We start from the raw sequence: 27978 nt of genomic DNA, 5'->3' as shown, positions 1-27978 counted from the left end.
TATTCACTTTGGAGCTGCTTCAGAAGGAAGATAATAGTTGCTGTTTGTTTTCCTTCTGTATCCTGGCTGTCACTCAGAGCCACATTGAATGGAAACTTGATTTCCATTGCAGACACTAGCAGGAGAGTCCACCACCCACCACAGACGTTTGTTGTCTGACTCTGGTTAACAATTCACATATTAACCATGTTACTTTACCTACCCTTTTATGTTCAAGCATTTTTATTGCATTCCAGTAAACCCAACCACCTTCAGGCAACAGCAACATACAGGCTAGTAAACCTTGGCCTGAGGTCAGCTGCCACTCCTACATCAGCTCTCTGGGACTATCATCCGAGGAAGCGAATTACTTGTCCCTGGGGTTTCACTCCCCTGCACTCACCTACAGGACGGACTATGGGGTTGGTCTGTACCTCGTAGTCCTAGGGGCAAATAACCCAGGAGCACTGTATTTAGTGGGACCTGAACTCTGCTTCCCCACTCCTGGCATCATATAGCCTCTGGAGAGTTAGAGCATCTCATCCTCCATGGCCCAGGCTCCCAGAGTGGGTCACAAAGAACAGGAGACATAAGCCCCAGCTTTGAACATATTCTCTATACTTCAAACCTGAATCTGCAGAGAGCTCAAAGGATAAGAAAAAATAATGCTGTGTAGTTAAATGACACACAATTCCATGAAGAGGAAAAGAAACTGGAGAGGCCCTGTCGGTGTTTTGATAGGGAGAAATTCCATATCAGTTTAATCATTTATTCTTCTGTGGGAATCAAGTCCAGAAAAGAAGGAAAACAAACAAAGAAAAAAGGTGAAATTTTTAGCTCCTTTATGACAAAAACGTAGCAATCTCTGAAGAACGTGAATGCAGTAAATATAAAATACTACTTTTATTAATCAGTGTGCCTCATTTGTGCATTTGGACTCTTTTGTTACCCCTCAGTGATCATGTTCAGCTGACAACCCACTGAGTAAATACCACATAGAAAGCTGGGGAGCAGTTGCACCTTGAAAGGTTTCCATCAGCCCAGGGAAGGTGCAAAGAAGACAGGCTCCAACAGGCGCAGTGCTTGCCCAGTTCAGACTTTGATCTTGTATGTCCCCAAAAAGAGGATGGGTACATTTTAGCCCCTGAGCTGAGGGTCACATCCTGGCCTGTACCATCAGCACGGGAATGGTCTCTCAGAACTGGGTTTCAGGAAAAGCTGTCTTGGCACAGCCAGCTGCAGCTCCCTCTGACTTCAGTTATGCTTCCAGGGCACCTCCTTACGGCCAGACATCACTTCTCAAGGGAAGCTGGTTGGTCACTCACAACACATTTCTGTTGTGATATGATAACACATTTGGTTATCTTACTTCTGTATTTGAAAACAAGCACTTCTCTTCAGCAAACAATAAATTAAGACCTGCAATATTTAAATTCAAGAAGAAAGTGCGATTCCCAGAAAAACTGTGGTTTCCATATTAGGTCGTGGTTAAGGTAACGTTTTTACCACTGCAGTGTTACAGTTTCTCAGTTACATGTTTCTCAACAACACATTTTCTAGCATTAGCAAAGAAAATGCAGTGATACCTAGATAGTGTGCCTCATTTAATGCCAACATCCTCTCCTAAGAAACACTTCCTACAGGCCAAGAATGATGAGTGTTCAGAATTCTTTGCAAGATTCCATTAATTATCTCTCAACTCTACCCTTCCCAAACTGGGAAGTAAATGACAGGTAGCACCAATATAGAGCCCTTTCTCTCACAAAATGACAGTTTTCAGAAAGCACGCAAACGAAGGTACAGATATTGCCAAAAGTATGCCTACCTAACAAGTGCTTTTTAATGAATGCAAAAAGAGTCCAAAAAGCTTCTTTCTCAGAACTGTGCTGTTAATAATTCTCTTGCAAACTGAGTGAAAACATAAGAAAATAGTGATTTCAGCTGCAAGGTTTTTGTGGTTTAGATAAACATTCTTGCTGTTAGGGAATTGATGTCTGACAAATTCCACTCCTTGATTTATCACATTTCACACAAAAATTCATCTAATTGCATATTGTTACTTTTGCATTTACAGTACTATCATTGTAGCCCACCATGATTACAGCACCTGTGAAACTCAGTGCCTGGGGGAAAACTACTGTAATACCGTCTCCTTTCTATTAATGGAGTAATTCAATACATTTACCTTCCTGAGTACTGTCATTTTATACAGCCAAAGCTACATATTTCCTGCTGAAGCACTGCAAGAAACATTCCTACATTGTGCTTGCTTAATATGCTGGGTAATTCACCAGGGTACAGAAAAATATTTAAAAAAAATAAAGTGATACTGATTTTACTTTCAGGCAGAAAATCCCTACTTAGTATGTTTTTCTTTTAAATATTTAAATAAAACCCCACTTTTCTACAGTTGGGAGGAGGTGTTTAATACAAAATTAGCAATCAAATTAATCAAGTTTATTAATAAGGATTTCCATATTGATTCAGTTACATTTTTTGATAGTCATCATTGCTGTCTATGGAAACTTACAGCACTTCCTGTTATGACTATTATACAGAACTCATAAAAGACCAAGGAAGCATGGAAATTTCATTTGCTTCCCTCATTAAGTAAAGATTCAAATTCTGTATTTTATTGTGTATGCACAGCTTCTCCTTCTGCTCAGTGGAACTGAGGGCCAAGTCACACCCCTATTTATTCTAAGATATTCAAACATAATTCAAAGCATATCTTTCCTTTACAATTCTATAAACAATGAAAAGAATTGTCAACTTTGGTTTTCAGGCTTTAAAACAGATCACTGACTTGACAGAGCTCAGAAAGCATGCTCAAAAGACAACTAATGTTTCAACTCCAAAGAACATGCTTTCAGACTCTCCTTTGTTGTCTTTCTTACAGTCACACTGAAAAAAGGCTAAAACCAAAGATGACTACTCAGCAAAAAATATTCCTCTTGAATCTGCTCATGTAGTTTTTCTCCATTAAAGCTGCTACGATTTAACAGAGCAAAATTATGACATTTAATGAATATAGACATAACCAAAATCTATCTACTTAAAAAAAAAAAAAAAACCAACCAAACTCCAAAGAGATAACAATTCAAAGGGTGGAAGGAAAAATATGAAAACATATGGAAGATGGCCTGCTTGTGAGGCAGCTTTGGACTTAGAGGAATCCAAAGTTAGTTCCATAAATACGTCTCATTTTTCCCTTAAAATAAGCCTCTGAAAGTGTTTTGCCCTTTGTTGGAGATAATTATCAAAGTGCTTATGAATGAAAAAGAACTGCTAATACTGAAGACTGTTAAGTTGGGCTCTACTTCAGCAGCTGTTTTCCTTCTCTCACTGATGCACACACAAACCTTGCTATTCACATCTGCACACATTTATTTTTTTCAAGAATGCAAATCAGAAGATTTGGATGCATCAAGACAAGGATGCTGCCAGAGTCTTCTGGGGATGAGTAGCTCAATCCCGCAAAGTATGGCTGTTGTGGATTAACACCAGTGGGCAGGTAAGCACCATACAGTTGCTCACTCACTCACCACCCTCACTGGGATGAGGGAAGAAGAAGAAAGGGGAAAAAAAAAAAACCAAGAAAACACTAAAGATTAAACAAATAAAAATAAATAATTTAATAAGTGGAAGAAAAGGGAGAGGGAGACAGGACAAAACAAGCAATGCAAAAGCAATCACCCACCACTTCCTAGACTGATGCCTAGACAGTTCCTGAGCTAAAGATGGCTAATTGCCTATACCTCCCTGTTTTCCCCTTTATTGCTAGGCATGACTTTATATGACATGGAATATCTCTTTGGTTGGTTTGGGTCATCTGCCTGGTTGTGAATCCTCACCCTCAATATATTCACTGGGGTGTCAGAGTGAGAAACAGAGGAGACCTTGATAGTGTACAAACACTGTTCAGCAAAAGTTAGAGTATTAAGAATGTTATCAGTTCTATTTCAATCAAAATTCTGAAGCACAGAGCTGCTATGAAAAGAAAAATCTACTATTCTAACCAGGCCCAGTGCAAAGGTATGATTACTTTCATCAAATCTGGGTCATATTCAGAAGAAAAAGAACAAAAAGGAATGTCTCAAGGCATAACAAATGCTGGCAAGCAGCTGGGCTGTTATGTTTCTTAGGTTTTTGGAAGTAGACTGTACTTTTCTCTATTAATTTAGAGGGGCCAAAACACCTAACCACTTCTGCAAATGTTCAGTTTGATTACTCCGTTCCCAGACTTTTGAAGGCAACCTGAATTTGTGTATTTTTCTAGAGCCATAGTACGTATCGCTAGGAACTCAAAGAGGGCTTAGTCCAAGACAGCCTTTCTTAGCTGTGAGACTTCATAAAGCATATACCTGCATATCTGGGATGTAATTTTTTCATGTTGCAACTGCCACAGCCCATTCACTGCTCTAACAGGCAGGACATTTGTAGAACAGTACCAAAGACTCCAACATTTCCCCTGCCAACCTCAGGACAAAAATCAGCATGTGCTCACACAATTCACTTGAGGCAAGTTTGGGATTTAAAAATGGCTTGAGGTTAAATATGACACACTTTCTAGACACAGTTACTCCTATTGAACATCATTGACACATGGAGGACATTCATTCAGTCTCTGCTCTCTAGTACTGCTGTCTAGAAAGGAGAATTAAGTAAGTCAAACTGCTACTTCATGGAGAAGCAGGTATATTTGTAAGAGCCCTGTCCTGTGAAATTGCCCATCTAAAGTCTAAAAGGACATGGTGTTGGAAGATAACCTGGAACATTTTCCCTTGCTAACTGGTCTGGGGAAAAGCAGTTGTCACTCATCATTTTCTTCTGTAGAAGACCCTTGCCTATGAACCTTCCCTCTTCTTACCCACAGCTGAGAGAGACCTTCCTGTTTACCTTGGAGAGAATAAAAAGAACATATCCAGCCCTCTCTTGACTATCCTACCACCAGCAGTGATACTTTTCTCCTTTCCTGAACTGTCTCTTAGCTGAATCCAACAGTGGAGATAGATAAAATGTTTCACATGCTACTGCCATAGTTATAGTGAAGAACAGATGCCTAATGGAAGGAGTTAAAGGTGATCCCATCAGGTAAAGGACAGAGAATAATGAAGATCCAGAAGTTCTGGGTTTAAAAATACAGGACAAAAATGTGAAGAAGCAAGGAAATAATGCAACTAATAAATGCTTTCAAGGAGATGGAGTAGAGTTTTCCCCAGATGGGTACACAGGAGTTGCTACCCACAGCAGAAGGTTTCTGGGGGAGGCTTGGATTGAAGTAATTTGCACGTATCAAGTAACAAATTTCTAAATATCAAATTTGGCAATGACATCACAGATTTAGGAAGTTGGTCTATCACTAAAGAGGAGAAAAACCTTATGATACATTTGCCTTTTATAAATCATAAAAATATTTATTCACCGAGATAACTGATAAGTCGATCCAGAAGGATTAAGTGCCCTGCCCATTTTACTTAGAAGGCTTGTAAGTTACAAAGAAATTCTCAGACTGACACAGGAAATAAAGCTTTCCTTTAAACTTGTTACTTTGTTGGCACTCACAATTCCTGTTTCAAAAATACAGTCCTAGGCACCAGTGGGGGAGTCATGACAGACTCCCAGAAAAGGCAGCAAGCCAACTTGTAGTTAATTTTAAAGACTGCATCAGTTGTCTACAATTTTGCACCCTGGTACAGATCCTGTTTGTCTGAAAAGGTTCCAGGCCATATAAAAACAGTCTGCTGGACAGAGTCCAGAGTTTTACAGACTAAAAGCACATAATTTTACAACATTCCACACCAAATCTTGTATGAAAATGCTGTGAAATTGCGATAGGTAAAGGGAGGCAAATAGCTTTTAACATTGTCAAAACATTTTTCGGTCAATCTCAGGACTGTGGGAAGAGCAATCTCAGATCTGTGGGAAGAACAAAAGGTAAAAGTAACATCTGTAAAATATTTTGTGTTCTAGTCTTTCTGCATCCTTGCAGCAATACTTTACTCAATGCTACACTTACAGGGAGGTATTAATCTGGTATTTTCATTTTACGATGTATAGGCTCCTTGCCATCTCTTCAAAATTCAGATGAACAAAATCATCTAGTTGCCAGTATGGTCTGTTAAACTATTCTGCAATATCCTTCACTGGTTTTCTGATATATTGAGAATCAAATACAAGGCTTCAGTTCTAAGAATACCTTCTTACATGATTATTTTTATTGCCAAGCATAGATCTACTAACCTACACAGGGCTATACTATGCAATAAATTTAAGCAAGTGTGTAGATGTTCGCAAGTTTAGGGCCTTAGATCCGTGTTCTGGTCCACATGACCTAACATAGCAAGTAATATTTGCAATTAACTTGAGTCCTTCTACTTCCATTTCACCCATTTCCCATGCTTCAGTGCTTTTGCAAAATAAATACAAATCATCATTCCTTCTTTAACCCTTTTTAATTGTTAAACACTGAAACTTTGTGTGCAAGATATGTAATTTCTTTGCACTGCTTAGTTCTGAGAGAAAGTCCTTTAATGCTGTAAATCTGGCCAGTGATTTGAATTCATCACAGATAGCTTATGTAGCTGGTGCAGGCACACTCGCTGTAGGCACAGCACTCCATTACAGTGGGAGTGACATACTACTTTTCTCTGCATGACCACATATGCATACAGCTGAAAAACAACAGGTAAAGCTGTTACATTCAAAGAACCTCATTCCTAACAAGCTACAAGCCTTGCTTAGCCAGAGGTCAAGTTTACCAAATAAACAGGTTTTCAGCAAACAATGACCAGGTTTCTTGAAAAAGTGAATCAGAGCCTGAGCAAAAACAACATCTGCAAAAGTGAGCACAAATGCTCAGGATCCCAGACAAGGAGACAGGCTGACAAAACTGTGGATAAATCAGGATGGCCATCCTAATCAAAAGAAGGGCCTCAAAAGAGACATTGGTGCCCTGTTATTAATCCAGTCACTTTTGAGTGGTAGATCTTAAGAGTAAAGCTGGTAGTTCACGTGGTTTAGGGCCCCCACATTAAAAGCCATTTGAACTTGTTCCAGGAACATAACAGCATTGTATAAGAAGCTGCCAGTTGTACCAGTCTGACATAAAACAACGTCCCTTCAACTTCCCTTATAGAGTAGTTGCTGAAGAGCTATTTGCCTTACAGGACCACATTTGCCTGCTTCATTATGCCATAAATCCAACAGACTAGGGTGTTTTTTAATGTTACTGCAAAGAAAGGAGGCACAGGAAAAAATACTTTTTAGACAAAATACTTTATATTGACAAACTTAAAACTAGACAAAAATGTTTTCCTTTCAGAAATGCTTCATTATACACCTAGGTAAATTTATGGTGGTCTGAAGCAGAGATCAACAACAGAAAGGAAGACTCACTCACTTCAGACTCTCATAAAATACTTACAAAACTAACTTGAGTTGTGTGCTCTGAGTCCTTCTGAAAAAAATAAGTAAGATTATTATGCAAAATATAACATTAGAAGCTATCAGGAGCAACCCAAAGCAGCCAGGGAGTGAGTCACTTATTCAAGACATGACAAATTCAGGGTTAAAATCCTATATTGTCAATAACTCAATATGATGCTGAGAGCCTGTATCAGAGCAAATTCATATGCACTTTTGAAGCCAGCTTCTCTGTTTCTCCTCCACATCCTCCATTTTAATGGCTGTTCTTAAGACTGAAGAGCCTTTTTAAAATAGAAGTGTAGTCCAAATTAATCAATATTTCAAAGTAAATATTTTGACCAACTCATGCTTTCAATCAAAAAGTGTAGATGAAAAAATAATAAAGCATGAACAAGAAATATTTAAATAACTCACAGGAGCATAAGCAAATATGTAATATGGTTATTTGCCATATTTCTGAGTAAGTGGCTGAGATGTTCTTTATAGACAAGCTACAAAGTCCACAGTGGGTTCTAATATCACCCCATGTAATAGAGGCACCAGGCCTATCACCTTTTTTCTATTTTTCATAACACAGACCAGTCATTTAATTGATGGGACATTTGCTACTTCAGAGCTTATTTCTTGTGCTTTGAGCAGTGATTCCATCCTTAGTTAAACTGTCACACATTTCCCCTGAATCTTAAATGCATGTTTCCAAATTAAACATAACCAATAAAACCCCCAATCTGAAAATTCTCTAATAATAGAGATGGAGGAAGTAGTTCATTTATTCTGAATGCTATAAATTTGGCACACCCTTGTGCTTCTGCATCAGCACAACTGTCAAAATTTGACAAGTCAGAATTGAGATGTGGTGACTCCACCATGTCATCACATCCACACCACTGCTCCTCTCAGATCTGCTTTCTGAGGAGCCTTCAAACACTTTGCAGACCTCATTTCCCAATGGTTGAGTACACAGAGCTTCACCACTCCCCTTGGAAGACTACTCCATAAGTGTTAGTCATAAACCCAAGAGGAATTTATAATTGGATACAGATCTCCCAAAAATTGTCACACACCATATATTAATTCTTGTGTGCTGATCAGTGCAGTTTGAGTGCTTCTGTAATACTCATTTCAACATCCTCTTTGATAGATGCTGGGATGAAACACTGTAAATAATTCCTCTTTTGTGCCTTTGAAATCTTTTCAGACATTTGTATTCCTTATAACCACCTTTATTTGTGGCAGATAAAGAGTGCACTGCAAAAGCAACACCATATTGAAAAAGGAAGTCTTGTTCCTATTTTTCAGTTTATTCGCTTGCATCTTAATTCTAGGACAACATATGTGATGAAGACTCTCTCTTAGAACAGAAAGATGTTTTGTCTTCTTTGCAGAATGGCAGAAGAACTGATGTCCTTATGTTCTGTAAGACTCATGGATAGTGGGGTTCAGCACAGCAGTATTTTTCTCCTGAAGACTCAAAAGGAAAGTGTACTTACCATTGCAATTGTAAATTAGATTGGAATTATACCTATCTTACATTAGACAGAAAAAGGAAACATGATATAGAAGAAAAAGAAAAGGATAGTCTTCATATTAAATCCCCTATTAATTCAGTCTGCTGCACCTGGGATCTCTTCCTTTAAGAATAAAGTTGGAAGTTACTTTGGAGGGAAGCCAGCTGTCTGGAATCCTTTGTCCAAAACCAAGTGTGGGCTTCTAACAAGTCATGACAGAAAAAGGCAAGATCCTTTCACTTTCTATAGTATCTTAAAAGCCCCTTTCTCCCTGCAGTTTCACAGAAACTTAAAAGAAAAATCAAATCCGTGCAACTGAGAACAGAAGAGTTGTGCTTCAGTCATAAGTGTTCAACATAGCCTACAGTGGTTACCACGGTACATGAGAAAATGTTCTACCTGTCTGAGAGCATAAGGAAACAGTGGCAGGTAGTAAAAGTGAATATAGGAAACAATAGAAAAACTGCCCTCTGCTCTTTCATGTATTGGTTACTTTTGATGAATTTTGATAATACAGAGAGATTTCATTACGCACCTGCAAGTTTTAAAAACAAAGTCAGTCTCACTTTTCATGGACTATTCTATTAATTTATATGTTCAGAGCCTTGTGGTCCCATGAACACAGGGCTCTCTGCTCCCTGTAGTTCATAAGTTAACCCTTTTTCCCCTAGGAATTGCAGGCAGACTAATATTACTGCTTTGAAAATGCTGATCATTCTGAGAAAGGAATCCTTAGCTGCAGCTGATATATCACCAGAAAGAATCCTCCAAGGGAATTAGACCATATGATTTCATGAGCACAGAAGAATAGGCCTTGGGAGCAGTCTCTCCTAGGTGGGAAAGTGCAACACTCTCACCTTCCCAGCACTCTGCTCAACAAATACATCCCGATTCACCCTCTACTGAAAAAAGACAGTGGCTTAAACATGAGGCCTAGGAACCAGGTGTAAACAACACTGGCTTCTTCAGAGTCTGTACCAAACAATTACAGTGAAAGACTGATTAATTTGGCCAAACTTTGGTTTTTAAAGATCCAAGACAAACAAATCAGGTTCTATGCTTATACAAACATCTCAGAACCTCGTTGCTATTTCCACATATTCATAATTCAGGAGGCCCAAGTTAATGAAAGTGCCACAAGCCTATGGAGGCACCTACCTTTACAAGGAGCTTTTAAGGCTGTTGAAAGCCTATTTTGATTTAGTCTTAGTTTTCCGTCTGTTGCATTTGCAGCCTCCATGTGGGTGGAAAAATTCCTATATTTTTTGGGTCAACATCTTCATAATGTAAAACATAAGAGTGACATTAGTTAGGCCCACAAGCCAGAGTAGCTCCTTCCTTTTGCAGCAGCTCTCACAAGAAAACCACAAAGTCCTGATTTTTGTGACATTTTTCTTCCAGTGACACAGGCACTCTAGGATGGAATAAGTTTATATTCACACAGATACATCACCTTGTGGCCATAGCACTGCCTCTTCAGGAGAGGGAAAGGTCTCTAGCACACATCTTGCATTTCCTGGGCAAATTAGTAATAAAATGTAGATAAAACCTAAAGCACTCTTGTGGTGCTTACAAGTCAATGTGCTTTGTCCAGCTCTCAGGAGAATAGTAACTGGCAACCACCCTCGAAAGAAAATCAGAAGCAAATGAAACTATGCACTGGGGCTAAAAGTTAATGAAGTTTCTCTATATCAGAAGAGGGCAGCCTATCACCCTCTGTAATGTTGTAGGTCTTGGTCTGGGGTACTGATTACAACAGGCACAGCAGTCAAAATTTAACTTCACACACCTTGAAGTTGATCAAAACCTAGGTTGCAACACACATCTTTCTCGATCTAGCGTTAAATTATTTCAGTGAAGGAAAAATGCTGAGACACAGTTCTTTAGAAAGTACAGAGTGTTTTTTGTTGAATATTGGTTCCATATTTGGACATTGTTGTTCAGGAGATTTTTTTTTCAGAATATAAAACCATGAAAAACCACTGATCCAGTCCTGGTCTAGGAGAAATACTGAACCTTGCACAGAAAAATGTCATCTTTCAAACAAGTTTTAGCTTTAGATGTAGTCTGTCCAAACTTTTTAAAGAGTATTTTACTCCAGGCAATATGTCAAAATCTGGGTTGGAGTAGACATATGGCTATACAGTTGCCTAAAATTACTGAATATTTTAGTAGCCTGGTTCAATTTAATTTTTGCAAATTATTTTTAGATGGTAAACTTCTAAACCTCAGAAAGAGAGTCATATAGTGATGCTGCCTATGAATATGAAATCATATGCTTCTGTCCCCAAAATACAGTAATTAATGGTTGTGGTAATTATTGCCATCAAAAACCAAGTATTTTTTCTAACAGTTACACATTGGCTGCCTGAGACTACATTCCTTTCCTCTGTGCTCAGAATGAGGATTGAATTAAGACAGAAACCACTGTGGAAGACAGTAAATTTCCAACAAGAATGAGTAGGATGCATTATGGCATCCCTTTTGCAAGATGAAGTCCCCAGTCAACCACATTGTCTTTGCCCAGAGAGCTGTGAAATTCACAGTGGCCGTCTTGCCACTCTGGCTAAATACTGCCCTGGAAAAGAGTTCTGAAGAACAGCCCCAGCTGTGAAAGGAGGAGTGAATCATATTCAGGCTCTACCACTGAGAGATGTCTTTGAACAGTATGGTAGAAAGCAGGTTGTTCTGTGAACAGATATCTCTGCTGTAACACCTTTTCACCATCCTCCAAATCAGAATAAAATATTCAAAGACAAGTGAACAGATGGACTGATTCAAGTGGATGCCTGTGTTAGTAAAAAACGTTTACTGCTAATAAAAATGTTCACCTATATTTTAAAATTACAATAAGAGCTAATTTTCTAATTTTAGGAAGGTCAACAGTTAAACATTTACCATTTCATGAATTAGACACTAACAATTAATTTAACCATCATTAAGGAATTCATTTAGTAAACAGACCTCATGAATCATGATCTCACAAAAGAGCTAACTTCGGAAATGCTGAGTCATGAGAATGAGGTTATGGGAAGTATCAAGTAGATGAAATTAATCTCACTTCCATTTCTCTGTTTTTCTATTTTTACATTCTCCTTTTCCTGGATCATTGCCTTTAATCTGGGGCCTTATTGATTGAATGCTATGCCTTGTATTCTCACAGTGAGCTTAATGGGTCTAGCACCGCAGTGCGCAGCATCGATCGCCTGTAATCAATGACTCAGCACTGCCACACAAACGGGGGAGACGGGCTCATTTGTTGCCCATAGCACATCAATAACACATTTTACACAACAAACCAAATTTGCTCTCCAAGGAGAACCTTGTCGTGTAACCATCCAATCTACCTCCTGCTTAGATTCAGTGCTCAGGAGAACAGCCTTCTCTCCTCCACTGACACAATGCACACATTTATTTACAGTAGTTATGTTCTTGCTTACTTTGCATCTACAGAGATTGTGCTGTTTCAGTTTTCATGGCTACATCACATGATCTACATAGTAAGAGAAACGGGTGTATTTTGTAGAGCAAATGACAGTGGTTTCACACGTAACTATCCATTCTTTTACCATTATTTTATTAGGCTTTGTATTCATTCATGTAATCTCTGTATTTGTTGTTACTAAATGCTAATGTTAAAATGGGAGTCATGGCAATAACTCTTGAGACTAATAACTGGGTAAAAGCTAAAGTAATGTAGTCATTCAGTGTTCCCAAATTCCAAAGCAGTGAGTCTATGCTATCAGAATCCATTGGAGTAAAGGGTGGCTCCCAATCTGAGGCTGAAGCTTCTCTTTACAGGTAAAGGCCACCTGTGAGACACCAGCTGATCTACTACCACCTGGTTAGAGTATGGAAACTGGAGGCGTAAATTGGACAGGAAAGGAAAATGCAGACCCAGCTTAAGCACTGCTGCGGTATTGGGACATGGATATGAGACATGCTGGGGTCTGAAATTGGAAAACATTTCCAGATTTCAAGGTAGGGACACAGCCAAAGTCATAGCAACTACAATGTAAGCAGGCAACTACAGCAATATAAATCTGAAAAGGTGTTTGTGGAGTCATTCCTTTCTCACCGTGAGGATCAACTACACTTGTACCCTCCACAACAAATATTTTGTTCTGAAAATATTTGTCTGAAAAATCTCCAAAGACTGACCTGGCAGCTTCTTTGGGTAACACATCACAGTGCCTAAATACCAGCTGCAGAGTTCTTCCTAGAATCTAATGAAACCCACCATTACTGCAAATTGCCTTTTGTTCCATACTCAAGAGATGAAGAGCAATTATGCTGTTGTATTTACAACCATGTCTGCTTTATTTATTCTCTTTTCTAGACAGCAATTCACCAAGCTGAGCAAGTAGCACTTTGATAAGAAAGCCAATGAGTTTCCAGATTCAGGGGGGGCTGCTGCAACTGGGCATGTTCACCTTCTGTTCTCACATGAAAGCAGCAGTGGGCAGCAAGAAAAGCTCAGATCCTCCGTGGACCTCTGGGTGAAGGCAGATGGACAGAATATTAGTTCATAAGATGCTTGTACAGGAGACATTGGCAATCTTGATTTTCAATAAAACACTCAGTTCCTGCAATCCATGTCGTATTTTCTTAGCACAATTTTTGGTTTGCTTTCCATTAGTCCTTCTCCAGTTTGTTTGCGTATTTCTTAAATTATCACGTATAAAACTGGGTGAACAATTCAGGATGGTATTTATCTCAACAGAACAGGGCAAAATGGTTACCTTTCATCCTCTTGTTTATAATACATACCTTCAGTAATGACTCCCAGAACGGCTTTCACATTTCAGCATTTTGCCTCATCAGCAACTTGCATTCATTTTCTAATTTGCAGTAGCCCACAGATACTCCTGCTGACTGAATCATTCCCCATTTTCTGTAAAAAAATCATGTTTTCTTGTCCGACTATAGGAACTCATGCTTCTTTTGATTCCATTATATCTTCTTCATTTCAGACCAGCTTGCCAGCTAGTGACTTTCAAATTTAGTTCTACCTCCCTCAGCCTGGGTGTTGTACTGGAAACTTGGCAGATGATACTGACTCCATCAATTAAACTTTTTGGTTTTGCAAGCCCTTTCTAGAGAGCTTGTTGTTTTAGTTTTTATCATATTATAGCAATTCCGCATACCAACTTTAAAACATCTGTGGGTGAATAAAGGCCTTTCAGCTGATGGTTCTGCTCAACTGTAATCTTCCATTTTCCCCTTTTGTTTTGTTACTTTAGGTCTCATGTGACAGAAAATGTCCAAATTGGACTCCTCATGGTACAGAAACATATGAATTAAACCTTCAAGGCACATTTGCTTAACCTCTAAAATTAAAATGCAAGCTAACAACTGTAAGTCATTTCACTCACTTTCATTAATCCAAAGCAATCTTGTTGTGCATTCCAGCAATGTGGAATGGTACACACTAGAACCAACATGGCAGGTCTCTGAAACATCAATGTACCTATGGAGTATTGCTGAAAAATTGCTGAGATCAACAGCTAAACTTATTTCCAAATCCAAGTACCCTTTTCATTAAAGAGAGCACTCTAGAGCATATGTAGTGATATCAAAATGCATGTTTCTTCTTACAAGTGTTCCATTCATGCCAGAAATATGGTGAGATTCTAGAACGAAGGATGTAGAATTTTCATCATTTTGTTTTCTAACATCAGGTGCATTTCTCTGTTCCCATCATTATTGTCTGATATATGGATGCATACAATCTTTCCTTCTGTATTGACATTTATGCGACTCCCTCCAAACCATTAAAAATCCACTAAAACATGAAATACTTGCAAGTCTAGACATGAACTTGTCAGTTTTCTCTCCTGTGTATACCATTTACATAATTCCTTAGGACATACACTTTATTGACACAACTTAAGGCTTATTTATTAAACAAATCATACATGCTCATTGAGTCCAGTGATTCACATCATCTGAAAACTGAACAGCTTAAGCAACACATGTACAATAAAAGCAAACAGATGTTTGCAGTCCAAGCCTACATTAACGGTGGTGGCATGGCAACGTATCAAAGGCAAAATGCAACATAGCCAGAATTTCCCACTGGAGCATTAAGCACAGCTACACAACTTTGAACCCACAACCAATAGGATGTCCCAAACCACCCTGGGTACAACGTTGTACTTAAGGCAAGAATTCATAATTAACTGCTAATGCCTCAACTCCTCAGCTAAAATTGGATGGAATTTCCCATGAAGGAGACAACTAAGATATGAACAGTATAGTAAAACCACCACTCATTTTACAGAATTAACACAGCAGGAACATTAATGTTGTTTCATACCCAGCGAAATTAAATTTATCCAAAAAAATCCACCTCAGGAGGCCAGATCTGAGGTTTTATACAGAATTTTCCAGGCTAGGCAGCTACAAAACAGAAGTGTTAGAAACTCAGCAGCAGGAGCACATGCATCCCTGGAGGAGCACAGCAGACAAGCCATGACACTTTCAAACTGATACCCTGAGCACTCTGCAATCCAGTGTGTCACCAAGCAGAGCATTCTCAACCCATTGCAGTGACTGCAACTGTGCACGAGGGGTCAAAAATGACCTTTCATCCATACCACTGAATGTGAGCATCATGAATGCTAAATGAAGCTGTACTTAATATAATGACATCTAATAAAAAAACTGTCTTTTTTTTTGTATGCCATCTCCCTAAATCCATCTCTCAGAGGATCAATACAAAACCAGCATTAAGTGAAACTACTAAAGAAAAGAGTTCAACATAACTTCTACCCCCTAATGAACCCATAAATGGAAGATCTCAATTTTTTGAAGGAGAATCCTGAGTATTAACTGATTTACCTAAAAGCAAGTACCAGTTATTCCAGTCTCTGTGCACACAATCATATGAAAATAGTAACTTCAGACTTTAGATGCATATGAAATTAAACGTTACAATCATAGATATAGCTAGATCAGGAAACATGCATTTGCCTTTGTACAGACTTTTTGACTCAAGTATATTTCTAGATATCTTGCTGAACATAAAATATATTTCATGTGAAAAAAATATTAAAATATGGAACCACACCAAATTTGCAATGAAATGTTTGTCTTCTCTTGATTTCTTGCTACACCATCAAAACCTAGATTTAATGTTAATATTTTTAATGAAAGAAAAAAACCCCATGAAAACAGCAGGGAAATACATCCTAAGCAGCTGGTAAACTCAGACCCTAACCCGTGTCACATATTTTTAATACCTTCCCCTTATGAGTCTCAAAGCAGTGTGCATTCTGAAGCTCTGACCCTGATAAATGGTTTTGAAACATAACTTGGAATTAATGCATTAAAAAAAAAAAGAGATTCAAAGGATGAGCTTTCATAAGTAAGACTGCTTGCAAGATAACACAGGACTAGAGAATTTGTGGAGGTTTAATTTTCAGCCCAGTAGTTTTCTGAGCTTTTTGGAATGAACAAACACACAGGAAGATAGGATAAAAACTTTACATCTTCATCACAGACATTTCATGCTTTACATTTCCCAAGGCTTTTTAATTAAAATACTTGTATTTTTCCTGTCCTAAACAACTACATTACACAATAGTGAACAAATATACAGATGTCACAGACTTCTAATCCAGAGCACAATTTAATGTTCTCTCATCTAAGAAAGAGCCTTCTTAAGCCATTCCTCAGCTTCACACTGTCCAGCTTTTTGCCTCCTTCATTTTCATGACTCTTAAGCACTTACACTCACAAGAGCTGTAATGAATGCAGTGCTAGGCCAGAGATATCTCATTTTTAGGTTGTGGTTGCAGACTGCAATCATCATAACTGTGTCCTGAAAGTGGCACAGCAGAGCCAAGCAAGGCACTGCAGTGTGAGGACAGTTGCTGGGCTAGAAAGCCCAGCTCAGGTTTGAAATTATATTTTTAACTTTAAACTCCAAATACATTTACCCAAGGCTGAAAGAAGAGAGGCAAGTTTTAAAAAAAGTTTAAAAAAAATTAGGCAACACATGCTTTTTGTAGATCACATGATCTCTGGAGAGCAGCATTAGGCAGATGAACGGGTCAGACAGATAAAGATGCCCTTCCTGTAATTCCTTACCGTTCATCTTCAAAGCAAACACTTTACTTCATGCAATACAGTGAATGCTACAGAAAAAGTGATTTTGCCTTGCTCTCTGGACACCCATTTCCACCTTGAGTTATTCTTAGAGCTCTTGCTTAGAGCTCTTCAACTGCAGATGGCAATTTTCAATTAGGTATGTGCTTCAGGGGAAATAAGGAATTTACTAAGGTCACTTAAGGGCAATGAAATCACACATGCCATATAAAATGCTTACACTACAAAATGATAGCATAATGGAATGGTAAAGCCTTTAACAAAATCGTAAAGGGAGCATGCAACTAGTACAGCATGTTCTTTTATTATTTCAAGTTCTCCAGTTACACCTTTGAAAGGTTAGTCTTTTTTTTTTTTTTAAATTGAATAAGTGTAAAAATACCAGGAAGAAACGTGATGTACCCAACTGCCTCCTGCAAATGTGTAAGAGCACTCAGCTTCAAATTATATGCAAATCTGAAAAAAAATGAGGTGATGGCTGCAAGTCAAGCAAGTCTACAAAAAAAGGTGCCCTAATTTTTTTAGGATGAGCAGATTACTAAATGTGGAAAAACATTGCAGACATTTAGTATGTTCTTTCATTTCTAAGTGAAAACTTTACAATAGTATGTGCTAAATACATAAAGCACTTAGTGGTTTAAAAGTGACAAATGAATAGCAGTTCTTATGAATCAAACCATCAGTAACACAAGAGGAAGGCAGAATATAATTTTGGTTCATTAACAATACTATCAAGTATTTCTGCTTTCATTCAGTCTTGTCTCAGTTACACAACTAAAGCTAGAATCACAGGTGTATGCACAGACTTGATGTGCTCATTGCCTTTGCCTGGGTTCAACACATTCATCCTCAAAATGTACAGTCCAACACAACACCATTACTGCACTCTGAACACAGATTCTGCCATTAAAACTGATATAAAGGAATCCTTGAATGAATGAAAAAAAGTCTTTAAACCGGGTCAGAATGTCTTTATCTCCTTCTTAAATCAGTGAATAAAGCTCATCCCCTATTAACATGGGTTAGAGACCCATGCCTAGGGTAGCGGGCTGATTTGCAGGAGCTCAGGCCAGAGAATGGTCATCCAGTCATAGCAACTGGATTTTCTTGTGATTTCAGATAAAGCAAAGGGTCTATCCCATATTTTAAATTGCTTTGTTGACTTTGCAATTCTTTTCTCACTGTAAACAAGGATAAAATTTCCCTGGGACATATCTCGAACCATCAGTTCTGGTCTGAAAAGAATTTGCTTTTCATGCATCCAGGTTAATGGAAATTTGTGCAACACAGGCACAGCACCAAGCTGAGGTAAAACCCCGGGCCAGACATTGGTTTTAGGCAGATCCCACTGTGACACTGCAAGCTCTGAAGCCACATCTCCTGTGGGTGGGAGAGGCAGGCAGTGTGGCTGAAAGGGGTGAGAAACAACTCCTCCTCTTGTGTCCCTTGAAAGGGTCACACCCACAAAGCTCACTAAGGGGCAGGCAGGCTGCAGCCTTGGCCAGCCCTGCACCAGCATGGCCACACGGATGGCTGCTCAGATCTAGGGAAACAGTAAGCTCATGTCAACCCAGAATATACTGTAGAGACTTTGAACCACGTTTCTACCCTGCTTTGCACTGGGAAATCAAAAGACCATTAATGATTGCAACATAGCTAGACAAACTGATAGGGGCCATGCAATTTACTGCAGAGACTTGAAAAAGGTGATTTAAGGGCATGTTTCCCTGGAGTCTTCTCCTGCCCTTTAAATTCACACTTTGATTATTAACAGCCCTGCTAAAAGTCCTTTCTCTGTGGTCCTTTTCAATTCAAAATAATAAAGGTACAATACAAATAAAAACAAAACCACCAGGATGAGAAGTGCGACAAGAAATTATGGCTCTGGTCCACCAGCCCTGCTTTCTTTGCTGTGGTGACTTCCACCACAACCAAAGATGATTCATGACAACAAACCCACTAGCTTCAGCCCTGAAATAGGTATTTAGGAACTTGCTATCTACTTTGTGGTGTTGAAGCTCCTATAAAAGTCTCTACTGAAATAACTATGGCTATCCCTGTGTCATTCCCATTAAAACCTCATTCAACATTCAAAGTCAGGAGTTAAGAAAAATCTTACACAGAAATGAATGAGAATCTGTATGAACACAACTGACTTTTAATTCTTTCCTTATTCTGAATTAATTGTAACCAGGTAATACTCTATTACTAATCTCAGGGAGACATTATTTCATAAAAGTTACAGCTATTTAGAAGGAAGAGGGGTTTTAAATAATAATAATCTTTATTGCAAGCTTCTAACCTCCTAGGCATTTCACTTTCCCACTTTGACTGCTAGGAAAGATGTAGCTACCTCTCCAATTACTAGTGCATTCACATGCCTGTGCACACATAAATATGAAGAACCATGAAAATAAGAGGAAAGTAATCATATGTCTATCAGTCTCCAATGTTAGAAAAACCAAAATCATTCTGAAAATGCACTCCACCTGTTTCTGACTAGTTCTCTGCACCTTTTTTTCCTTAGAAGGTACTCCAAGAGATCAACTGAAATTATTTTTCCATTCCTATGTTTTACACCATGATAGCAGAAAACTTAAATAAAGTTCCACAATGAACATGCTGCTACTTAACAGAAACTGTCCTGAAGGACTGCATACCAGTATTCTTACAGCTAGAAATCTATTTGAAATTGGTTTTCAACTTTATTTTTCATTATATCCTGAGTAAAATCTTCAGGGAAAAATTTCTCCATCTTTGTGAGGATTTTACTGGAAGACTGTTTTAAAAATGTTATCATACTCTGCAAATACTTCCTAAGAAATACAAATCCTTGTTTTTCACTGGGTAATCCCTATTGTAGTAGAACCTGTTTAGCTTATATTTCCTATAACAGTACCTGAAGCTTACTTTTTAACTCACTGCAAAATCTTTATTACTACAGGAACTCCCTGTATTCTAACAAACACATTCCAGCTATGCTGACTTAGCTGCACTCACACACATTCATATAAAATACACCAAAACATGGTAAAGGAGTGCACCTTCTACAAAATGTGCATTTTTAAGGTTAAAAAGACCAAAACCAAACAATAAACATGTCAAGAACTTCTTTTCCCCCACATACTAGGGTGATAGCACCACGGATTTGCAGTGCTCCAGCCAACTGACCGAAGCATCTCAGCTTTATTTCCAGCCGCAGCTCACATCTGTGTTCCATCAGAGCTAAGAAAGTTTGAGAATCTCTGCAGTAAAACGAAGGTGCATCCGACTTAGGAGCACATGGAATGTCAGATGAGTTACGGCAGTTGCTCCCGCAGCACCGCAGCCCCCACGGAACTCACCAGCCGCTTTCGGAGGGAACAACAGTTGGAAGGGCAAGTCTCGCTCCGACCCTCTCCGCACCCCGGCCCCGCCACCCTCCAGCTGCGGGGATCCGCCTGACATACCTGCTTCTCCATTTTTGCCCCTGACAGTTTTTTTCTGTTTTCCAGAAGCCGAAGCAGAGGGGGGACAGTCCTTCCCTGGCGGGCGCGGCGCTGCGGTGCCGCCGCCGGGGGTGCGCTCGGTCCGGTCCTGCCCCCGCCCGCCCGCCCTCCGCGGAGCGCGCTCGCCCTCGCCCCTCTCGCAGGCACAGGCAGCCCTGCCGAGCTCCTTTAGGTCGAACAGGTTTCCTTATATAGGTAAACACAAATTGCATTCCTGGTGACAGAGGCTAACTGGAAGTAAGCTTAGCTTAGTTAACTCCACAGATACCAAATGGGTCCGAGCGCCTGAAGTTTGCCCAGCAAGGCATTGTGAAGGGTCTTCAGAAGGGAGAACAGTTTCCTTGCAGTAGTTTAGCACCTATGTAGTTATTCCATTACTTAAAGCCATAGCAATACTGAGTACTATGTTAGCATTACATTAACACTTGAATATTTTACAGAACACTCAGCCTACATTTTCATCCTAGAAAAGTGGAGGTGACAAAGGTATGTGTATGTACTACAAGGTGACAAAGGTTTGTGCATACACCTTCTGATAAAGTTAAAATAACTCCCACAATATTGGAGTTTCCATATAAAGACTACCATATGTAAAGTGTTATGTGAAAAGGTTAGAAAATGAGGATTACATAATTGGTATCAATGGAAAGATGCAGTGTAAGAAAAGCTTGTTTTACTCTTTCCCAGTTCCTTTTCTATGCAACGTAATAGTTAAGCATTTGGTGACAGATCTGTCTTTGTCAGAAGTGTATGATTGCAATACATTAACAGACACACCCCTACCTAAACAGGGAAATAGTGATAGAGGAAGTACCAAGAACTGTGTCACACTCTGCAGAGAAGTGACATATGTATTTCACATATTTTTTTCATCGTCTTGCCTGCTCACTACTTGCTAACCCTTTTCTGCAAATACAACTTGCTTGTCCTGAAGAACTTCAGCAGGTAATTAATTAATTAATTACAGGGGAAATTATGTGTCACTTTATTATATTCAGACATGATTCATTGTTAGTTAAGGCACTTCCACATCTAAAACACTGTTGGTATGCAAGAGCAGTTAGACAGCAAGAAGCATGAGGATAGGAAAAAAAGGAATAAAACAACTGATGGAGGAACACAAAAATATGAGTGAAAATGAGAAAAGTTTCAAGATTTGATAAAATTTTGAGAGGCTGACTTAAAAAAACCCAAACAATGAGCTCTAAAATATATGATTTTCTTTATTTCTGTCCCCCGGATATACTGTCTATAACTCAAAATGCACAAGAGACACGAATTTGGCTTCCTGCTGACCTATGGAGTGTTAGAAACAACAGTGTACCACCCAAAAGCTGGAAATTATCATTATCCACAGGACTACAGCATTTCTTTTTGCTGCCCAATATATGACTTGAAGATCATTAAATAATATACTGCACAGAAAAGCTATTCCTAATGTCCATTCCTAATGGTTTCAATACTTCTTTAGTTATAATTTTTCTCTTTCCCTGAGGCATAAACATTCAGCCTCATGATACTGAAGGCATTTGGCTTAGAAGTTGAGAAAATTGAAAAACAATACCAATAAAAGTTGTAAGACACTCAATAAATACATCTAAAATAGTCTCTCTGTACAGTATATAGGGAATCAGGAATATGTGGCCAGGGGCTTGGTGTAATGATCTCCTTTCAACTCTTTTGGGGCAGTTAACTCACTTGTGGCTTCACTGCATAAGAAGAGGATCATGGCCTTGCCAAGTTCATACTCCTGTGATAAGGCATTTGCAGTGGACTACACAGCCAAGTATTCCCTTACCACCAGTGGGCTTGTGACCAATTCCTGAATGAGTATCAGTTTTTTCACGTGAGTCAAGCCAATTAAAATTCATCAGATTCCCAAGACAACAAAGGAATTTTAAGAGGGCTATTAAGCTAATAGTAGATTAGATAGTAGATATTACTTTGAGTATGGTGGACACTCTGTCCTTAGGCCAGCACTTTTTCTGTTACAGACCCCACAATGAACATCACATTCATTTATCTAAAATACTCCCTCAATTAAGGATTTTCTCACCACTTCTTCAGTGCCCATACATGTGCTTTCTTACCCTAGTTTCAAGCTGAAAACTCAACTACCTTTCATACTCTACACCTGACATACCCCTTTACCTCCTGACATACCCATTTACCTCCATCTCTTTACCCAAACATCATATGGTGAATCAGTTGGGGGATTTAGGCTCTTATAGCCAGGCATGAAATCTCATGCTTTAGTTGCTGGCCCCCAAGCTGTGATTTCATTAGATTGCTGGCAAAAGCATGAAAAGTTTCCCCGAGTCCTGCATATGCTACCTTTGTAAGAGAGAATCTCTTTGCTTAAAAAACACTTTTAGTAAAATAATCATTTTTCCTCAAACGTGAATCAGAATGAAATTTTTTTATATTTTCACTGCACGTCTCTGCTAAAACATCAACAGCAGTTAATCATCATAATAGATGTCATAGTCAGAGCTTTTTTATTTGAGTCCTTTATTTTTTTAAGAAACTTCTATATAATTCTCAAGCAATCCAGCTAATTCTTGAAGCTGAGAGTAACCTAGACTTATCACCCCCCTTTACTGTGCTGTCACACATACATATCTGCACGCAATGCTAAGATAACACTAACTACGCTGAAACCATCCTCTCCTTTTCTCCAGGAAGAGGTCTAGTAGATTTGAGCTTGTATTCTGCATCAGAGGCTATAGGAAAAGAGCTGAGAAGACATCTAGAATATGTTGGATTTAATGCTAGGAATTAAAATATTCATTAGAAATGAATGCAATTGATGAGAAGGAGTTATTTTCTTCACTGCCGTGGTCCAAGCTGCCCCCAGCAAAAGCCCAGCATTAAATAGACACTCTCATTCAGTGTGTCATTAGCTGTTTCCTGTGCACAATCCCTACAAACAGTTTATTGGCGTTAGTTTAGTCCTTGCTGTTTAGACAGTACCTATTTGTAAGCCAAATTACCTTTGTCCGGCAGAGCCAACCAGAGTCCCAGGCAGAACCTTGGTTATTGATCGATGTATTGCTGCCTTTCTCTTTCCTTCCAGTTGCATGCCTTACAAGCCACGCTTCCTTCATCTCAAAAGGTGGTTTTTAAGAAATACTGTCTCTTATGAAAAGACTGATGGATTTTCCTTCTATGACCTCTGCCCATTTTTTAAATACGCTGTCCTGTCACTCTTTATACTTTTGTACCAGAAATGGAAACCTAGTGTAAATTTGCATGGTGAATTTTGATTGAATGGAGTAGGTAAGAGTAGTATTTTCTATACCTACATTTCCATAATATCTATTTCTTGTATATAAAAGATACAATTTTAGTTTCCAATCATCTTGCCATGAGTTTCTAAATATCTGCCTTAAATTTTTTCCCTATGAAATGCTCAGGCTGAAACACAGCAGATTTAGTCTCCTTTCACTGAATTTCACTCAATAACAAGGTTTGCTTCTGAAGTTCTTTGTAGGCTGAAATTGTCCACACTTGAGTGGCTAAATAAATTGGCTCAATTTAGCCAGATCAGTATAAAGCAACAGAGATCTCTCAAGTTTCACTGCACAGCACGATGGCTGCACATTTTCCAGAATCAAGCTGTTAATGCATTCTTGAAGTTCTAATTTCTTCCGTGCAATGGCAACACTTCCTTTCACTTTGATACGGGCAAGATTTCATACCTCATCTTGGTATCTGCATCTTTACATCTTCAGTTTCCCTCAGAGATGTGCATCACTGACATCCCACAATGTACGTTCTGTTTTGTGGAGTGCAACAAGATCATTCATTCAATAGTTTATTGTTTGTTCTCAGCTACATTACCCAGTCCTCAAATCAAGTAACGTGTTCAGCTAAAATGGCAGCAATGAGTACCCAACAAATGAGGCAGATTCAGTTCTAACAGCCTTTGTTTCACATACAAGTCTCTTCAAAGATATGCAGTGTTATAGTGCATCTCTCTTTCTACATCAAAAGGTCTGTTAGCTTAAAAACCTAAAGCTCTGCATATATTTCTACGTACAAGTCCACACGTGCTATTTCCTTACTGCTATTAAAATAATTTATACATGTGGAATGCTAATACTGCATTGTAAGATACTGTGTCAGTATGCACAGATACACATTAACACTCACACTCTCAGTTTAGAACCTGAACAAGCTGTGAACAAAATGCCCTGGTGTTGCATACAGTTTTCCCCAGGCAAGTTAACTGCTGGACAAACCTGGCTAAGTGGGTTTGACTGGGATTGAAGTAACTTCCTTCAGAGCAGCTATTATGGTCCTGTCTTTTGGCTTTGTGGCTAAAATTCTGTTGATAAGGTACTTTTGTTTGGCTATTACTGAAGAGTGCTTGCACCATGTCAACATGCAAAATTGCCTTTTTTCCCACACTGTCCCACTCCAGTGAGAAGGTCAGGAGTGGGCAAGAAAAAGGGAGTGGACACTACCAGTAACTACAGCTGACCCAAACTGGCCAAAGAGCTGTTTCATACCATGTAGCAAAAATTTATCAACACCCAAGATAGACTAAGAACAAGGAGGGTGGCTTCCCAAAGTAACCGTTGTTTGGAGACTTGGCTGGGCATTGCTTTGCCTTGTAGTGTGGTGACTCTGTTACTTTGCTGTGCTTCCCACCACACTCACCCATTAAACCCTCTTTGTCTTGACCCATGAGTTTTCTCACTTCTGTTCTTCCTGTTTTCTTCCCTTGCTCACTGGGGTGGGGGTGAGAAAGTGAACTGTCCAGTCCAGAGACTAACAGCAGAGAAGTTTTGGAAATTTCTCTTTACTACTCATCAGCTACCTGCTTGTACCTCACAGAAGATACCTCAGAACAGCCTGTGTGTATGCTTCCATCTCATTTCATGGAAGAGTAAAAAACTGTCATGCTACATTGCCCTCTGCAGTGGCCCACTGAAGTCATTTGACTTCACCATGAAATGCACTAGAGGCATCTAAATGATAATCATACATCTGAGAAACAGCTGAAGTTGTCTCTCAGCCACAAGATCCTTGACTATAACTATGTGCATGCAGGAACTTCAGGGAAAACCACAAGATCTGCATGTCAGCAGGTACACTAGCCACAGACTTGGGCCTGAGATCTATGTAGTCACAGACTGTAATTCATGTACTCAACTAATAGAAGGCACGAGGGTTTAACATGCTATGCTTTTTTTTCAGCAAAGTAAAAATTAATGTAAGAAGCTACACTCATTCAACATTCAGGCTGAGAATGAAAATATTCAAAAAAGAAGAAACTAAAAGGTTAAGTTATTCAGAAGCAGTAACTCACAACTGCACATACTGTGGGCAGCTGAGCACGTACCTTATCTGGGGAACACTAGCTGTACGGATCAGTTAACTTTATGATACAACCCTTACTTTTTATTATTTCCTGATCTGGTGTTCAATTTTACAACCTTAATGCAAGTACTTCGTTAATAAAGCATTACTTATAAAATTTGACCACATTACTTAACCTTTACACAGAAACAAAGATGTCAAAACAAGTTAAGGCCAATGACTAAGGGTATTATTTTTACCCTTGGGAAATGAATTGAGCTTTCTTCCTCACCAGTCTTTCAAAATGCATCATTAAATCAATGTAACACAAAAAGTTGCTATCTTTACCCTTGTACCATGTGTTCTTCAGGTTTCAGTAATATGTTTACACTAAACAAGAGCTTTATGTTTCCATTAAATACATTTAAAACTCAAGGTTGTGGTATTAGATGGAGCTATTACCACACGATCCAGCAAATAGCTATTTGCTTCTTAAGAGTTTAAACACTTTATCTGGAAAAGTTAATGAAGTAATTATAATGTTTTTATTAATGAAGATTAGAGATGGATTTAAATGGCATTTGGAAAATAAACTAGACAATTAAACAGGCTTTCAGAACTGTGAAAACTCCTTAGCGTCAGGGGAAAAAAGTCTCAGAATACTTATACTGAGAAGGACATTTGGAAAACACTTAATTCTTAATGCTACAGAACTCCAGACAGCAGAAATTATCTTCATGTCAACATCAGCACTGGGGATTGTAAGCACTGTGATGCTTAATGCTGACCAGCTGTGCTTGAAGCTTTGTTTTAAAGTCCTCTCAAGATGTCTTTAACTGCAGCACCTTCCACATTAAGCATACTTTGCTAATGATGGGGTAGTAGAAATGTCATTAATGTTTGAACTGACACAACTATCAGATTAGTTAAATCAGTAACGTGATTTTACATGGAGGAGAAGGATGATGCTGCAAATGAAAGAGTCATTGCCATGTGAATTTTTGTATCTCATCCCATGTAATACTGCAGAAAATAGAAGAAAGCACGTGTACTGGAAAATCCTGAATGAGCCCAGAGAGGTGTTCCAGAGCAGGAGAGGGCAGGAAAGGTGACGCAGGACTGCGTGTTCCCTTGTTTGCCATGAGGGCAGCATAGAACTCATGGTTTGTTGACACACTTTCCCTAGCACTTTTGGAGGACTCACAGCTTGGCAACTGCATAAATTCACTTTACCTGAGTAAAGTGAAGTACTGAAAATTGGAGTTCAGCCACCATAACCTCTTCTGCAGTTTCTGGAAGAAAAATACTGCTGTTTCTCAGACAGTGGATCACCTGAGAGCAGTGCACCTCTCTTAACCCTTCAGAGGGGTGACCACACACATGGCTTAAAAGGCCAGTTACATTCCTTAAATTAGGAGCTATGACTGCTGGCCAAAGAGCATGTGAAAATGAGTCACATGACTAAGAAAATATTGATTAAAATGGACAGTAAGCAGATTATTGTGACTCAAACACCACTATTTCTTGGCAGAACACATGGACTAGTTTGATCCTTAGTTTTAAATAGTCCATATCTTTAAGCCTAACTGTGTGCATAATAACATCAAAACTTGGGGAAAGACAGTGAAGGCCAGACAAAAATTTGCATTCCGAGAGATTGGAGTATTTAAAGGAAAGTGTGGAATTTTTTATTTACAGGTCTTTGTCATGTGGAAAATCTGAAGCACTGGTCAACAGCAACTTTTGTCATGGAGTTCCCAGATGAGGAAAGGGAAGGAAACCATTTGACAGCACATAAGGAGAAATGTGTGTATATTGCAAAACCAAGTGCTTTTAATAAAAAGTGATCTGTCCTAGTCACTACTTACAGTACACAGTGAACTATTTTTATTCCAAAACTTATTGAAAATAACTAGTTAAAGTGCATTTTTAGACTTTGTGTCGATAGAAATGAAAATCAGACATAATACTGGTATACAAAGAACACATATTCAAAGAGCTGTACTTAAGAGTACGGAGGTAATAATTCATGTATCCACATGACAGCTGAGGCCTCACTTAGGATATCCTTTGACCTTCTCACTGTGAAGATGAGAGAGCAGCAAAGATGAAGAACATTAAGAAAGCTGCAAGATATAAGGAACAAGATGGAAAGG

General features: G+C 38.8%; 1 protein-coding gene across 1 annotated transcript in view; it reads right to left on the bottom strand.

Annotated features, from left to right (window-relative positions):
* Positions 1–20552, bottom strand: part of MID1 (midline 1) — a 241882-nt gene extending 221330 nt beyond the window's left edge. Inside the window, exon 1 of the mRNA XM_069003727.1 lies at positions 20477–20552. The gene's annotated coding sequence lies outside the window, so the exon portion shown is untranslated. The remainder of the gene's footprint in view (positions 1–20476) is intronic.
* Between the last annotated feature and the right edge of the window lie 7426 nt (positions 20553–27978).

The sequence above is a fragment of the Aphelocoma coerulescens genome, chromosome 1 (assembly GCF_041296385.1).
Source record: "Aphelocoma coerulescens isolate FSJ_1873_10779 chromosome 1, UR_Acoe_1.0, whole genome shotgun sequence".
NCBI lineage: Eukaryota > Metazoa > Chordata > Aves > Passeriformes > Corvidae > Aphelocoma > Aphelocoma coerulescens.
The sequence above is the reverse complement of the archived record's forward strand: the minus strand, read 5'-3'. Positions and strand labels throughout refer to the sequence as shown.